The sequence below is a fragment of the Panulirus ornatus genome, chromosome 56 (assembly GCF_036320965.1).
Source record: "Panulirus ornatus isolate Po-2019 chromosome 56, ASM3632096v1, whole genome shotgun sequence".
In the NCBI taxonomy this organism is placed as follows: domain Eukaryota; kingdom Metazoa; phylum Arthropoda; class Malacostraca; order Decapoda; family Palinuridae; genus Panulirus; species Panulirus ornatus.
The window spans coordinates 27016214-27032933 of record NC_092279.1 but is presented as its reverse complement, the minus strand read 5'-3'; the positions used below and the strand labels follow the sequence as shown (position 1 = coordinate 27032933).

The 16720-nt window shown below is 41.8% G+C and overlaps 1 protein-coding gene across 2 annotated transcripts in view; it reads right to left on the bottom strand.

Moving 5' to 3' along the window:
* Nucleotides 1–16720, bottom strand: part of LOC139766041 (regulator of microtubule dynamics protein 1-like) — an 83145-nt gene that overhangs the window by 14733 nt on the left and 51692 nt on the right. The gene's annotated exons all lie outside the window — the stretch shown is intronic.

Below are 16720 nucleotides of genomic sequence, written 5' to 3'. Positions count from 1 at the left end.
TTTAAAAAGAAGTGAAGTTGTTGAAAGGTAATGATTCTTTCTTCAAAAGATTTTCAGCATTGCTCCTTTCATTGCCATATATGTATGGACTTATCAAAACGCATAAGCCAAACTTTCCAGCAAGACCCATAGGGAGTTCAGTGGGCTGCATCACATATAAACCATCAAAATGGTTAGTTTCTTTATTAAGCCAACAGGTGGGTAAAGTATCAAATTCTAATATCATGAACAATGTAGATTTAGTTAACAAGCTTAGTGATATCCATGTTGATTTTGATTTCAAACTGGTGACTTTTGATGCTTCATCCTTATTCACAAAAGGTCCAGTTGATGACCTCTTAGAATATTTGCTTGATGTCTTGGATAATGTTGATTTACCTGTCTCAAATTCTGTTTTTATTGAACTGATGTAATTGAGTATAAAATACTGTGTATTTCAATTTAATGGAGAATATTATGCTTAAAATTTGGTGTGACGATGGGTAACACTCTTTCAACTGTACAAGTTGTACCTCTCTAATCCAGTGCTCTGTGGTCCAGCAACTCCCATGGTCCAGCACATGTTGAATCTGCCACCATTAGTTGTTAGTTTGTAGATCTGCCACCAAGGTGGCCCTGTTAGCAGAGATAAGGCACCAAATCCTGTTTACACTGCAGCCGAGCTAATTGACAGTCCTGCTAATTTCTTATATTCAGCTGTATTTTAGCTCTTCAGGATGTCATCCAAGAGACCAAGAGGTGCAGATGTTGCTAGTGCTAATAAGCATAAACATAAATCATCATCTATGCTTAAGAAAGTGGAATTACTGAAAAAATTAGATAAAAGAACTTCTGTAAAGACTTTATGTGCTTACTATAAGATCAGATCAACTGAGTATGACTTAGGGGTCATTTTCTGTTTTCCAACATTTTCTGTGGTCCCAAGGTTGCTGGATTAAAGAGGTACAGGCTATATTAAGTAATCTTTACATGGAATGCTTTGAAACAAAATTACTAACAATTTAGTACCTTCTATCAATTTTTCTGCAGAATTGGAAAATAACTGTATGTGACCATCTTTAGACTGCATGATCCTTAGGGATAAAAAATGTTTAAGTTTAGCATATACAGAAAATCCATCAATGGTTGCATATTCATCATTACTCAGAGTTATATCATCATCATTCCAGTCCATGTTCCTTAGGGCATTATGCATATACAGTCTGGAATCCATTGATGATGAGTTTGATAAGATATATTCCAGTGGATCCAAGTTAAAGCATCCTACATCTTTCATTGATAAATCCCAATCCCTCAAGTTGGCAAAGAAATCATTTTATAATTAAACCAAAATCTCCCCTTGATACCAAGAGTCTTTTAATAATGATTTTAAATTACTTCCCAGATTGCTTAAATCCATTGATGTAAATGTAGCCTTCAGCAATAATGATACTATATAAAGAATATCTTAATCAAAATCTCACCAGAAAGTTCTGTGGGCTGTGTTTCCAGAATACCTTGTAAAAATTTTAATGTTTTATGTTAGACTTAAGCAACATAAATATAGTATAAGTACAAGACAAGTATAAATTGCTTTGTTTAATCATGTTAAAAATTATGACCACTATATTATCCCTGGGGATAGGGGAGAAAGAATACTTCCCACGCATTCCTCACGTGTCGTAGAAGGCGACTAAAGGGGACGGGAGCGGGGAGCCAGAAACCCTCCCCTCGTATTTTAACTTTCTAAAAGGGGAAACAGAAGAAGGAGTCACACGGGGAGTGCTCATCCTCCTCGAAGGCTCAGATTGGGGTGTCTAAATGTGTGTGGATGTAACCAAGATGAGAAAAAAGGAGAGATAGGTAGTATGTTTGAGGAAAGGAACCTGGATGCTTTGGCTCTGAGTGAAACGAAGCTCAAGGGTAAAGGGGAAGAGTGGTTTGGGAATGTCTTGGGAGTAAAGTCAGGGGTTAGTGAGAGGACAAGAGCAAGGGAAGGAGTAGCACTATTCCTGAAACAGGAGGAGTGGGAGTATGAGATAGTGTAAGAAAGTAAACTCTACATTGATATGGGTAAAACTGAAAGCTGATGGAGAGAGATGGGTGATTATTGGTGCATATGCACTTGGGCATGAGAAGAAAGATCATGAGAGGCAAGTGTTTTGGGAGCAGCTGAGTGAGTGTGTTAGTAGTTTTGATGCACGAGATTGGGTTATAGTGATGGGTCATTTAAATGCAAAGGTGAGTAATGTGGCAGTTGAGGGAATAATTGGTGTACATAGGGTGTTCAGTGTTGTAAATGGAAATGGTGAAGAGCTTGTAGATTTATGGGCTGAAAAAGAACTGAGATTGGGAATACCTGGTTTAAAAAGAGAGATATACATAAGTATACGTATGTAAGTAGGAGAGATGGCCAGAGAGTGTTATTGGATTACGTTTTAATTGACAGGTGCGTGAGAGAGACTTTTGGATGTTAATGTGCTGAAAGGTGCAACTGGAGGGATGTCTGATCATTATCTTGTGGAGGCGAAGGTGAAAATTTGTGGGGGTTTTCAGAAAAGAAGGGAGAATGTTGGGGTGAAAAGAGTGGTGAGAGTAAGTGAGCTTGGGAAGGAGACTTGTGTGAGGAGGTACCAGGAGAGACTGAGTACAGAATGGAAAAAGGTGAGAACAAAGGACTTAAGGGGAGTGGGGGAGGAATGGGATGTATTTAGGTAAGCAATGATGGCTTGTGCAAAAAATGCTTGTGGCATGAGAAGCGTGGGAGATGGGCAGATTAGAAAGGGTAGTGAGTAGTGGGATGAAGAAGTAAGATTATTAGTGAAAGAGAAGAGAGAGGCATTTGGACGATTTTTGCAGGGAAATAATGCAAATGAGTGGGGGATGTATAAAAGAAAGGCAGGAGGTCAAGAGAAAGGTGCAAGAGGTAAAAAAGAGGGCAAATGAGAGTTGGGGTGAGAGAGTATCATTAACTTGTTGGGAGAATAAAAAGATATTTTGGAAGGAAGTAAATAAAGTGTGTAAGACAAGGGAACAAATGGGAACTTCAGTGAAGGGGGCTAATGGGGGGGTGATAACAAGTAGTGGTGATGTGAGAAGGAGATGGAGTGAGTATTTTGAAGGTTTGTTGAATGTGTTTGATGATAGAGTGGCAGATATAGGGTGTTTTGGTCGAGGTGGTGTGCAAAGTGAGAGGGTTAGGGAAAATGATTTGGTAAACAGAGAAGAGGTAGTAAAAGCTTTGCGGAAGATGAAAGCTGGCAAGCCAGCAGGTTTGGATGGTATTGCAGTGGAATTTATTAAAGAAGGGGGTGCCTGTATGGTTGACTGGTTGGTAAGGTTATTTAATGTATGTATGACTCATGGTGAGGTGCCTGAGGATTGGCAGAATGCTTGCATAGTGCCATTGTACAAAGGCAAAGGGGATAAAAGTGAGTGCTCAAATTACAAAGGTATAAGTTTGTTCAGTATTCCTGGTAAATCATATGGGAGGGCATTGATTGAGAGGGTGAAGGCATGTACAGAGCATCAGATTGGGGAAGAGCAGTGTGGTTTCAGAAGTGGTAGAGGATGTGTGGATCAGGTGTTTGCTTTGAAGAATGTATGTGAGAAATATTTAGAAAAGCAATTGGATTTGTATTGTAGCATTTATGGACCTGGAGAAGGCATATGATAGAGTTGATAGAGATGCTCTGTGGAAGGTATTAAGAATATATGGTGTGGGAGGCAAGTTGTTAGAAGCAGTGAAAAGTTTTTATCGAGGATGTAAGGCATGTGTATGTGTAGGAAGAGAGGAAAGTGATTGGTTCTCTGTGAATGTAGGTTTGTGGCAGGGGTGTGTGATGTCTCTATGGTTGTTTAATTTGTTTATGGATGGGGTTGTTAGGGAGATGAATGCAAGAGTTTTGGAAAGAGGGGCAAGTATGAAGTCTGTTGGGGATGAGAGAGCTTGGGAAGTGAGTCAGTTGTTGTTCGCTGATGATACAGCACTGGTGGCTGATTCATGTGAGAAACTGCAGAAGCTGGTGACTGAGTTTGGTAAAGTGTGTGAAAGAAGAAAGTTATGAGTAAATGTGAATAAGAGCAAGGTAATTAGGTACAGTAGGGTTGAGGGTCAAGTCAATTGGGAGGTAAGTTTGAATGGAGAAAAACTGGAGGAAGTAAAGTGTTTTAGATATCTGGGAGTGGATCTGGCAGTGGATGGAACCATGGAAGTGGAAGTGGATCATAGGGTGGGGGAGGGGGCGAAAATTCTGGGAGCCTTGAAGAATGTGTGGAAGTCGAGAACATTATCTCGGAAAGCAAAAATGGGTATGTTTGAAGGAATAGTGGTTCCAACAATGCTGTATAGTTGCGAGGAGTGGGCTATGGATAGAGTTGTGCGCAGGAGGATGGATGTGCTGGAAATGAGATGTTTGAGGACAATGTGTGGTGTGAGGTGGTTTGATCGAGTAAGTAACGTAAGGGTAAGAGAGATGTGTGGAAATAAAAAGAGCGTGGTTAAGAGAGCAGAAGAGGGTGTTTTGAAATGGTTTGGGCACATGGAGAGAATGAGTGAGGAAAGATTGACCAAGAGGATATATGTGTCGGAGGTGGAGGGAACGAGGAGAAGTGGGAGACCAAATTGGAGGTGGAAAGATGGAGTGAAAAAGATTTTGTGTGATCGGGGCCTGAACATGCAGGAGGGTGAAAGGAGGGCAAGGAATAGAGTGAACTGGATCGATGTGGTATACCGGGGTTGACATGCTGTCAGTGGATTGAATCAAGGCATGTGAAGTGTTTGGGGTAAACCATGGAAAGCTGTGTAGGTATGTATATTTGCGTGTGTGAATGTATGTATATACATGTGTATGGGGGTGGGTTGGGCCATTTCTTTCGTCTGTTTCCTTGCGCTACCTCGCAAATGCGGGAGACAGCGACAAAGCAAAAAAGGGTAGTGAGTGGTGGAATGAAGAAGTAAGATTATTAGTGAAAGAGAAGAGAGAGGCATTTGGACGTTTTTTGCAGGGAAAAAATGCAATTGAGTGGGAGACGTATAAAAGAAAGAGACAGGAGGTCAAGAGAAAGGTGCAAGAGGTGAAAAAAAGGGCAAATGAGAGTTGGGGTGAGAGAGTATCATTAAATTTTAGGGAGAATAAAAAGATGTTCTGGAAGGAGGTGAATAAAGTGCGTAAGACAAGGGAGCAAATGGGAGCTTCAGTGAAGGGCGCAAATGGGGAGGTGAAAACAAGTAGTGGTGATGTGAGAAGGAGATGGAGTGAGTATTTTGAAGGTTTGTTGAATGTGTTTGATGATAGAGTGGCAGATATAGGGTGTTTTGGTCGAGGTGGTGTGCAAAGTGCGAGGGTTAGGGAAAATGATTTGGTAAACAGAGAAGAGGTAGTAAAAGCTTTGCGGAAGACGAAAGCCGGCAAGGCAGCAGGTTTGGATGGTATTGCAGTGGAATTTATTAAAAAAGGGGGTGACTGTATTGTTGACTGGTTGGTAAGGTTATTTAATGTATGTATGACTCATGGTGAGGTGCCTGAGGATTGGCGGAATGCGTGCATAGTGCCATTGTACAAAGGCAAAGGGGATAAAAGTGAGTGCTCAAATTACAGAGGTATAAGTTTGTTGAGTATTCCTGGCAAATTATATGGGAGGGTATTGATTGAGAGGGTGAAGGCATGTACAGAGCATCAGATTGGGGAAGAGCAGTGTGGTTTCAGAAGTGGTAGAGGATGTGTGGATCAGGTGTTTGCTTTGAAGAATGTATGTGAGAAATACTTAGAAAAGCAAATGGATTTGTATGTAGCATTTATGGATCTGGAGAAGGCATATGATAGAGTTGATAGAGATGCTCTGTGGAAGGTATTAAGAATATATGGTGTGGGAGGCAAGTTGTTAGAAGCAGTGAAAAGTTTTTATCGAGGATGTAAGGCATGTGTACGTGTAGGAAGAGAGGAAAGTGATTGGTTCTCAGTGAATGTAGGTTTGCGGCAGGGGTGTGTGATGTCTCCATGGTTGTTTAATTTGTTTATGGATGGGGTTGTTAGGGAGGTGAATGCAAGAGTTTTGGAAAGAGGGGCAAGTATGAAGTCTGTTGGGGATGAGAGAGCTTGGGAAGTGAGTCAGTTGTTGTTCGCTGATGATACAGCGCTGGTGGCTGATTCATGTGAGAAACTGCAGAAGCTGGTGACTGAGTTTGGTAAAGTGTGTGAAAGAAGAAAGTTAAGAGTAAATGTGAATAAGAGCAAGGTTATTAGGTACAGTAGGGTTGAGGGTCAAGTCAATTGGGAGGTGAGTTTGAATGGAGAAAAACTGGAGGAAGTGAAGTGTTTTAGATATCTGGGAGTGGATCTGGCAGCGGATGGAACCATGGAAGCGGAAGTGGATCATAGGGAGGGGGAGGGGGCGAAAATTCTGGGAGCCTTGAAGAATGTGTGGAAGTCGAGAACATTATCTCGGAAAGCAAAAATGGGTATGTTTGAAGGAATAGTGGTTCCAACAATGTTGTATGGTTGCGAGGCGTGGACTATGGATAGAGTTGTGCGCAGGAGGATGGATGTGCTGGAAATGAGATGTTTGAGGACAATGTGTGGTGTGAGGTGGTTTGATCGAGTAAGTAACGTAAGGGTAAGAGAGATGTGTGGAAATAAAAAGAGCGTGGTTGAGAGAGCAGAAGAGGGTGTTTTGCAATGGTTTGGTCACATGGAGAGAATGAGTGAGGAAAGATTGACCAAGAGGATATATGTGTCGGAGGTGGAGGGAACGAGGAGAAGAGGGAGACCAATTGGAGGTGGAAAGATGGAGTGAAAAAGATTTTGTGTGATCAGGGCCTGAACATGCAGGAGGGTGAAAGGAGGGCAAGGAATAGAGTGAATTGGAGCGATGTGGTATACCGGGGTTGATGTGCTGTCAGTGGATTGAATCAAGGCATGTGAAGCGTCTGGGGTAAACCATGGAAAGCTTTGTAGGTATGTATATTTGCGTGTGTGGACGTATGTATATGCATGTGTATGGGGGTGGGTTGGGCCATTTCTTTTGTCTGTTTCCTTGCGCTACCTTGAAAACACGGGAGACAGCGACAAAGCAAAAAAAAAAAAAAGAAAAAAAAAAATATATATATATATATATTGTTTGAAGGAATAGTGGTTCCAACAATGTTGTATGGTTGCGAGGCGTGGGCTATGGATAGAGTTGTTCGCAGGAGGATGGATGTGCTGGAAGTGAGATGTTTGAGGACAATGTGTGGTGTGAGGTGGTTTGATCGAGTAAGTAACGTAAGGGTAAGAGAGATGTGTGGAAATAAAAAGAGCGTGGTTGAGAGAGCAGAAGAGGGTGTTTTGAAATGGTTTGGGCACATAGAGAGAATGAGTGAGGAAAGATTGACCAAGAGGATATATGTGTCGGAGGTGGAGGGAACGAGGAGAAGAGGGAGACCGAATTGGAGGTGGAAAGATGGAGTGAAAAGGATTTTGTGTGATCGGGGCCTGAACATGCAGGAGGGTGAAAGGAGGGCAAGGAATAGAGTGAATTGGAGCGATGTGGTATACAGGGGTTGACGTGCTGTCAGTGGATTGAATCAGGGCATGTGAAGCGTCCGGGGTGGACCATGGAAAGCTGTGTAGGTATGTATACTTGCGTGTGTGGACGTGTGTATGTACATGTGTATGGGGGGGGTTGGGCCATTTCTTTCGTCTGTTTCCTTGCGCTACCTCGCAAACGCGGGAGACAGCGACGAGGTATAAAAAAAAAAAAAAAAATATATATATATATATATATATATATATATATATATATATATATATATATATATATATGAATATATATATATATATATATATATATATATATATATATATATATATATATATATATATATATATATATATATATGAATATATATATATATATATATATATATATATATATATATATATATATATATATATATATATATATATATGAATATATATATATATATATATATATATATATATATATATATATATATATATATATATATATATATATTTGCGTGTGTGGACGTATGTATATACATGTGTATGGGGGTGGGTTGGGCCATTTCTTTCGTCTGTTTCCTTGCACTACCTCGCAAACGCGGGAGACAGCGACAAAGCAAAAAAAAAAAAAATATATATATATATATAAAGGGGAAGTAAATGTTTATAGTTGTGTTACTGGAGTGATAGTTTTCATACATGGTGCTTTGACAAGAAACTAGTGAAATTGGAAAAAATGTAGCTTAGACATTGAAGCTTATTGATACAGTGGTTAAATTGATGAGAACTACTATTGACGTTTGTGTAAATAAATTATACATTTCCCTTTTCCATAGCCAGAGGTTGAACCATTATGTGACATTCATTTTCTCATTTCATTTCAAGCTGGAAGTTTGTTTTCTAAATTATTTCTTACATTTTTCATACGTATATATATGTATATGTGTGTGTGTATGTGTATATGTGCGGATGTATGTGTATGTATGTATGTATATATGTATATATATATATATATATTATCCCTGGGGATAGGGGTGAAAGAATAATTCCCACGCATTCCTCGCGTGTCATAGAAGGCGACTAGAGGGGACGGGAGCGGGGGGCCAGAAATCCTCCCCTCCTTGTATTTTTTAACTTTCTAAAATGGGAAACAGAAGAAGGAGTCACACAGGGAGTGCTCATCCTCCTCGAAGGCTCAGACTGGGGTGTCTAAATGTGTGTGGATGTAACCAAGATATGAAAAAAGGAGAGATAGGTAGCATGTTAGAGGAAAGGAACCTGGATGTTTTGGCTCTGAGTGAAACGAAGCTCAAGGGTAAAGGGGAAGAGTGGTTTGGGAATGTCTTGGGAGTAAAGTCAGTGGTTAGTGAGAGGACAAGAGCAAGGGAAGGAGTAGCACTACTCCTGAAACAGGAGTTGTGGGAGTATGTGATAGAATGTAAGAAAGTAAATTCTCGATTAATATGGGTAAAACTGAAAGTTGATGGAGAGAGATGGGTGATTATTGGTGCATATGCACCTGGGCATGAGAAGAAAGATCATGAGAGGCAAGTGTTTTGGGAGCAGCTGAATGAGTGTGTTAGTGGTTTTGATGCACGAGACCAGATTATAGTGATGGGTGATTTGAATGCAAAGGTGAGTAATGTGGCAGTTGAGGGAATAATTGGTATACATGGGGTGTTCAGTGTTGTAAATGGAAATGGTGAAGAGCTTGTAGATTTATGTGCTGAAAAAGGACTGGTGGTTGGGAATACCTGGTTTAAAAAGCGAGATATACATAAGTTTACATATGTAAGTAGGAGAGATGGCCAGAGAGCGTTATTGGATTATGTGTTAATTGATAGGCACACGAAAGAGAGACTTTTGGATGTTAATGTGCTGAGAGGTGCAACTGGAGGGATGTCTGATCATTATCTTGTGGAGGCGAAGGTGAAGATTTGTGGGGGTTTTCAGAAAAGAAGAATGTTGGGGTGAAGAGAGTGGTGAGAGTAAGTGAGCTTGGGAAGGAGACTTGTGTGAGAAAGTACCAGGAGAGACTGAGTACAGAATGGAAAAAGGTGAGAACAAAGGAGGTAAGGGGAGTGGGGGAGGAATGCGATGTATTTAGGGAAGCAGTGATGGCTTGCGCAAAAGATGCTTGTGGCATGAGAAGCGTGGGAGGTGGGTTGATTAGAAAGGGTAGTGAGTGATGGGATGAAGAAGTAAGATTATTAGTGAAAGAGAAGAGAGAGGCATTTGGACAATTTTTGCAGGGAAAGAATGCAATTGAGTGGGAGGTGTATAAAAGAAAGAGACTGGAGGTCTAGAGAAAGGTGCAAGAGGTGAAAAAGAGGGCAAATGAGAGTTGGGATGAGAGAGTATCATTAAATTTTAGGGAGAATAAAAAGATGTTCTGGAAGGAGGTAAATAAAGTGCGTAAGACAAGGGAGCAAATGGGAACTTCAGTGAAGGGCGCAAATGGGGAGGTGAAAACAAGTAGTGGTGATGTGAGAAGGAGATGGAGTGAGTATTTTGAAGGTTTGTTGAATGTGTTTGATGATAGAGTGGCAGATATAGGGTGTTTTGGTCGAGGTGGTGTGCAAAGTGAGAGGGTTAGGGAAAATGATTTGGTAAACAGAGAAGAGGTAGTAAAAGCTTTGCGGAAGATGAAAGCCAGCAAGGCAGCAGGTTTGGATGGTAATGCAGTGGAATTTATTAAAAAAGGGGGTGACTGTATTACTGACTGGTTGGTAAGGTTATTTGATGTATGTATGACTCATGGTGAGGTGCCTGAGGATTGGCGGAATGCGTGCATAGTGCCATTGTACAAAGGCAAAGAGTGATAAGAGTGAGTGCTCAAATTACAGAGGTATAAGTTTGTTGAGTATTCCTGGTAAATTATATGGGAGGGTATTGATTGAGAGGGTGAAGGCATGTACAGAGCATCAGATTGGGGAAGAGCAGTGTGGTTTCAGAAGTGGTAGAGGATGTGTGGATCAGGTGTTTGCTTTGAAGAATGTATGTGAGAAATACCTAGAAAAGCAAATGGATTTGTATGTAGCATTTATGGATCTGGAGAAGGCATATGATAGAGTTGATAGAGATGCTCTGTGGAAGGTATTAAGAATATATGGTGTGGGAGGCAAGTTGTTATAAGCAATGAAAAGTTTTTATCGAGGATGTAAGGCATGTGTACGTGTAGGAAGAGAGGAAAGTGATTGGTTCTCAGTGAATGTAGGTTTGCGGCAGGGGTGTGTGATGTCTCCATGGTTGTTTAATTTGTTTATGGATGGGGTTGTTAGGGAGGTGAATGCAAGAGTTTTGGAAAGAGGGGCAAGTATGAAGTCTGTTGGGGATGAGAGAGCTTGGGAAGTGAGTCAGTTGTTGTTCGCTGATGATACAGCGCTGGTGGCTGATTCATGTGAGAAACTGCAGAAGCTGGTGACTGAGTTTGGTAAAGTGTGTGAAAGAAGAAAGTTAAGAGTAAATGTGAATAAGAGCAAGGTAATTAGGTACAGTAGGGTTGAGGGTCAAGTCAATTGGGAGGTAAGTTTGAATGGAGAAAAACTGGAGGAAGTAAAGTGTTTTAGATATCTGGGAGTGGATCTGGCAGCGGATGGAACCATGGTAGCGGAAGTGGATCATAGGGTGGGGGAGGGGGCGAAAATTCTGGGAGCCTTGAAGAATGTGTGGAAGTCGAGAACATTATCTCGGAAAGCAAAAATGGGTATGTTTGAAGGAATAATGGTTCCAACAATGTTGTATGGTTGCGAGGCGTGGGCTATGGAGAGAGTTGTGCACAGGAGGATGGATGTGCTGGAAATGAGATATTTGAGGACAATATGTGGTGTGAGGTGGTTTTATCGAGTAAGTAAAGTAAGGGTAAGAGAGATGTGTGGAAATAAAAAGAGCGTGGTTGAGAGAGCAGAAGAGGGTGTTTTGAAATGGTTTGGACACATGGAGAGAATGAGTGAGGAAAGATTGACCAAGAGGATATATGTGTCGGAGGTGGAGGGAACGAGGAGAAGTGGGAGACCAAATTGGAGGTGGAAAGATGGAGTGAAAAAGATTTTGTGTGATCGGGGCCTGAACATGCAGGAGGGTGAAAGGAGGGCAAGGAATAGAGTGAATTGGATCGATGTGGTATACCAGGGTTGACGTGCTGTCAGTGGATTGAATCAGGGCATGTGAAGCGTCTGGGGTAAACCATGGAAAGCTGTGTACGTATGTATATTTGTGTGTGTGGACGTATGTATATACATGTGTATGGGGGTGGGTTGGGCCATTTCTTTCGTCTGTTTCCTTGCGCTACCTCGCAAACGCGGGAGACAGCGACAAAGCAAAAAAATATATATATATATATATATATATAAATATATATATATATATATATACATATATATATATATATATATATATATTTATCCCTGGGGATAGGGGAGAAAGAATACTTCCCACGTATTCCCTGCGTGTCGTAGAAGGCGACTAAAAGGGGAGGGAGCGGGTGGCTGGAAATCCTCCCCTCGTTTTTTTTTAATTTTCCAAAAGAAGGAACAGAGAAGGGGGCCAGGTGAGGATTTTCCCTCTAAGGCCCAGTCCTCTGTTCTTAATGCTACCTCGCAAATGCGGGAAATGGCGAATCGTATAAAAAAAAAAATATATATATATATATATATATATATATATATATATATATATATATATATATATATATATATATATATATTTTTTTTTTTTTTTTTTTTATACTTTGTCGCTGTCTCCCGCGTTTGCGAGGTAGCGCAAGGAAACAGACGAAAGAAATGGCCCAACCCCCCCCCCCATACACATGTACATACACACGTCCACACACGCAAATATACATACCTACACAGCTTTCCATGGTTTACCCCAGACGCTTCACATGCCTTGCTTCAATCCACTGACAGCACGTCAACCCCTGTATACCACATGACTCCAATTCACTCTATTTCTTGCCCTCCTTTCACCCTCCTGCATGTTCAGGCCCCGATCACACAAAATCTTTTTCACTCCATCTTTCCACCTCCAATTTGGTCTCCCTCTTCTCCTCGTTCCCTCCACCTCCGACACATATATCCTCTTGGTCAATCTCTCCTCACTCATTCTCTCCATGTGCCCAAACCATTTCAAAACACCCTCTTCTGCTCTCTCAACCACGCTCTTTTTATTTCCACACATCTCTCTTACCCTTACGTTACTTACTCGATCAAACCACCTCACACCACACATTGTCCTCAAACATCTCATTTCCAGCACATCCATCCTCCTGCGCACATCTCTATCCATAGCCCACGCCTCGCAACCATACAGCATTGTTGGAACCACTATTCCCTCAAACATACCCATTTTTGCTTTCCGAGATAATGTTCTCGACTTCCACACATTTTTCAAGGCTCCCAAAATTTTCTCCCCCTCCCCCACCCTATGATCCACTTCCGCTACCATGGTTCCATCCGCTGACAGATCCACTCCCAGATATCTAAAACACTTCACTTCCTCCAGTTTTTCTCCATTCAAACTCACCTCCCAATTGACTTGACCCTCACCCCTACTGTACCTAATAACCTTGCTCTTATTCACATTTACTCTCAACTTTCTTCTTCCACACACTTTACCAAACTCAGTCACCAGCTTCTGCAGTTTCTCACATGAATCAGCCACCAGCGCTGTATCATCAGCGAACAACAATTGACTCACTTCCCAAGCTCTCTCATCCCCAACAGACTTCATACTTGCCCCTCTTTCCAGGACTCTTGCATTTACCTCCTTTACAACCCCATCCATAAACAAATTAAACAACCATGGAGACATCACACACCCCTGCCGCAAACCTACATTCACTGAGAACCAATCACTTTCCTCTCTTCCTACACGTACACATGCCTTACATCCTCGATAAAAACTTTTCACTGCTTCTAACAACTTGCCTCCCACACCATATATTCTTAATACCTTCCACAGAGCATCTCTATCAACTCTATCATATGCCTTCTCCAGATCCATAAATGCTACATACAAATCCATTTGCTTTTCTAAGTATTTCTCACATACATTCTTCAAAGCAAACACCTGATCCACACATCCTCTACCACTTCTGAAACCGCACTGCTCTTCCCCAATCTGATGCTCTGTACATGCCTTCACCCTCTCAATCAATACCCTCCCATATAATTTACCAGGAATACTCAACAAACTTATACCTCTGTAATTTGAGCACTCACTCTTATCCCCTTTGCCTTTGTACAATGGCACTATGCACGCATTCCGCCAATCCTCAGGCACCTCACCATGAGTCATACATACATTAAATAACCTTACCAACCAGTCAACAATACAGTCACCCCCTTTCTTAATAAATTCCACTGCAATACCATCCAAACCTGCTGCCTTGCCGGCTTTCATCTTCCGCAAAGCTTTTACTACCTCTTCTCTGTTTACCAAATCATTTTCCCTAACCCTCTCACTTTGCACACCACCTCGACCAAAACACCCTATATCTGCCACTCTGTCATCAGACACATTCAACAAACCTTCAAAATACTCATTCCATCTCCTTCTCACATCACCGCTACTTGTTATCACCTCCCCATTTACGCCCTTCACTGAAGTTCCCATTTGCTCCCTTGTCTTACGCACCCTATTTACCTCCTTCCAGAACATCTTTTTATTCTCCCTAAAATTTACTGATAGTCTCTCACCCCAACTCTCATTTGCCCTTTTTTTCACCTCTTGCACCTTTCTCTTGACCTCCTGTCTCTTTCTTTTATACTTCTCCCACTCAATTGCATTTTTTCCCTGCAAAAATCGTCCAAATGCCTCTCTCTTCTCTTTCACTAATACTCTTACTTCTTCATCCCACCACACACTACCCTTTCTAAACAGCCCACCTCCCACTCTTCTCATGCCACAAGCATCTTTTGCGCAATCCATCACTGATTCCCTAAATACATCCCATTCCTCCCCGACTCCCCTTACTTCCATTGTTCTCACCTTTTTCCATTCTGTACACAGTCTCTCCTGGTACTTCCCCACACAGGTCTCCTTCCCAAGCTCACTTACTCTCACCACCTTCTTCACCCCAACATTCACTCCTCTTTTCCGAAAACCCATACTAATCTTCACCTTAGCCTCCACAAGATAATGATCAGACATCCCTCCACTTGCACCTCTCAGCACATTAACATCCAAAAGTCTCTCTTTCGCACGCCTGTCAATTAACACGTAATCCAATAACGCTCTCTGGCCATCTCTCCTACTTACATAAGTATACTTATGTATATCTCGCTTTTTAAACCAGGTATTCCCAATCATCAGTCCTTTTTCAGCACATAAATCTACAAGCTCTTCACCATTTCCATTTACAACACTGAACACCCCATGCACACCAATTATTCCCCCAACTGCCACATTACTCACCTTTGCATTCAAATCACCCATCACTATAACCCGGTCTCGTGCATCAAAACCGCTAACACACTCATTTAGCTGCTCCCAAAACACTTGCCTCTCATGATCTTTCTTCTCATGCCCAGGTGCATATGCACCAATAATCACCCACCTCTCTCCATCAACTTTCAATTTTACCCATATTAATCGAGAATTTACTTTCTTACATTCTATCACATACTCCCACAACTCCTGTTTCAGGAGTATTGCTACTCCTTCCCTTGCTCTTGTCCTCTCACTAACCCCTGACTTCACTCCCCAGACATTTCCAAACCACTCTTCCCCTTTACCCTTGAGCTTCGTTTCACTCAGAGCCAAAACATCCAGGTTCCTTTCCTCAAACATACTACCTATCTCTCCTTTTTTCACATCTTGGTTACATCCACACACATTTAGGCACCCCACTCTGAGCCTTCGAGGAGGATGATCACTCCCCGCGTGACTCCTTCTGTTTCCCATTTTAGAAAGTTACTACAAGGAGGGGAGGATTTCCGGCCCCCCGCTCCCGTCCCCTCTAGTCGCTTTCTACGACACGCGAGGAATACGTGGGAAGTATTCTTTCACCCCTATCCCCAGGGATAATATACATATATATATACATATACACACACACACACGCACACACACATATGCACATACACACACACACACACACATACATATATATACATATGAAAAATGTAAGAACAATTTAGAAACAAACTTTTAGCTTGAAATGAATGAAAAAAAAAATGAATGTCACATAATGGTTCAACCTCTGGCTATGGAAAAGGAAATGTACAATTTATTCACACAAACGTCAATAGCAGTTCTCATCAATTTCACCACTGTGTCAATAAGCTTCAATGTCTAAGCTACATTTTTCTCCAACTTCACTATTTTCTTGTCAAAAACACCATGCATGAAAACTATCACTCCATTAACACAACTATAAACATTTACTTCCCCTTTAAAAGTTCTGGGGAAGTCTGTCTCGATACACTGCGGCGAGGCGACGCGACGCTGACACAATCACTGTCACAATATCACTTCTGCCTCCTCAAGTCAATCTCTCAGCCACAGTGCAGGCCTTCATCGTCGAAATCGGTCTTCTTCCTCATTTGCCGAACCCGTCCTCCAGCGCGCTCTCCACCCAGCACCTCGTCCACGTCCTGTATTAGATTACCTCTTCATCCTCTCCTTCCTCGGCTGAATAATAGTCAAGGTCGTCTCGACGGCTCTTATTGGATTTGCTTCTCAGGCCAAATATCACCTCGGCAGCTCGCCCGAGTAGTCTCTCTCTCTCTCTTCCATCGCTTCTTTCTCTATATGATCCCACGGCAGCTGATGTGTGCGTATATCCCACACACAGACCTTAAAGCGAACCCGTTAAAAAGATGGATGATGATGTCGTGCGTCCCGCGGGGTAGGAAACAGAAGTTTCAACAACCCACACACCCTCACTGTTCTCGCTCTGCAGCAACGCCATCTTTTAACTTATAAGCGAAAACAAATGCATTATATCCTCTTGTCAGTTATCCAGTAAGTACAGGAACTTCGTATTTTTTACTTATGACGGGATTGTTTCCTTATATATAAAACATCCCCCTCCCCCCTCATGTGCGCGAGGCAGCACCAGGAAAAGACAACAAAGGCCCCATTCGCTCACACTCAGTCTCCAGCTGTCATGCAATAATGCCCGAAACCAAAGCTCCCTTTCCACATCCAGGCCCCACAGAACTTTCCATGGTTTACCCCAGACGCTTCACATACCCTGATTCAATCCATTGACAGCACGTCGACCCCGGTAT